The 911-nt window shown below is 40.2% G+C and overlaps 1 protein-coding gene across 1 annotated transcript in view; it reads right to left on the minus strand.

Moving 5' to 3' along the window:
• Positions 1-911, minus strand: part of PRELID2 (PRELI domain containing 2) — a 65,334-nt gene that overhangs the window by 54,566 nt on the left and 9,857 nt on the right. The window lies entirely within an intron of this gene.

Below are 911 nucleotides of genomic sequence, written 5' to 3' on the forward strand. Positions count from 1 at the left end.
TAAAGTAAGGAATTATTAAATATCAACTCTCCAAAAAGCTCAGAAGTCAATGCCTGCCTTTTATAATACCCTCCTATACATTAAAAAAAAAAAAAAGGGCTGTGGCCTCCAAAGGAATCGGGTTTTAAATGACAAATAACAGAGGGCAAGGAAGCTGACAGATTTGTCTGGTCCTGAAAATAAGGCCCAGAGGACCTATAGATAATTTCCTCAAAAACACACAGCTAATGAGAAATGAGACTGTGATTTTCCTCCAGATACTTTCTGTTCTCTATAAAGCCTGCCCACCTAACCTACTCTCAATCACCTCAGAGTTTCTCAGGTCCAATCTTTCCATCACTCAACTACAGAGGTCTGGGAAGCAGAAGTGCCCTCCACAGAGCCACAGGACAAGGTGGCTGCTGACTCAGGCATGCTGAGCCCCACTTGGGCACTTTTCCCAGAGGTTTACAGCTTCTTGCTGTGATCATATCTGAAAAGAAAATTAAAAGGAAGCTTCATCCAGGACAACATAAGCTGTCGAGCGGAACACAGAGTAGTGAACAGGTTAAGGGACAGAAAAGGATACATGTCCTTCATGGGAACTTTTAGGATTGTAAACCCTGTGAAATGGTATACAAAATTCAGTGAGCATGGATCTCTCTCTCTTTCTCTCTCTTGCTCTCACTCTCTCTTTCTCACACACAGAGAACAGTTGTGAAACAGAGACAGTAAGAGAGAGAGAAAATATACTTGTATATAACAGATTAATGAAGTAACTGACTTTCCCAGAAACAGGTCCATCACTTTCACACATTCTTAAAGGTATCTCTGGCCTTTTGCTATTGATAAACATGGAACTATATGATAAGGATTCAGAATATAACCTTGATTAATACTGATTCAGAATATAAAACTTGGGGTAACTTGGT

This window comes from Condylura cristata, unplaced genomic scaffold (genome assembly GCF_000260355.1).
Source record: "Condylura cristata isolate star-nosed mole 26May11 unplaced genomic scaffold, ConCri1.0 scaffold00021, whole genome shotgun sequence".
Classification (NCBI taxonomy): domain Eukaryota; kingdom Metazoa; phylum Chordata; class Mammalia; order Eulipotyphla; family Talpidae; genus Condylura; species Condylura cristata.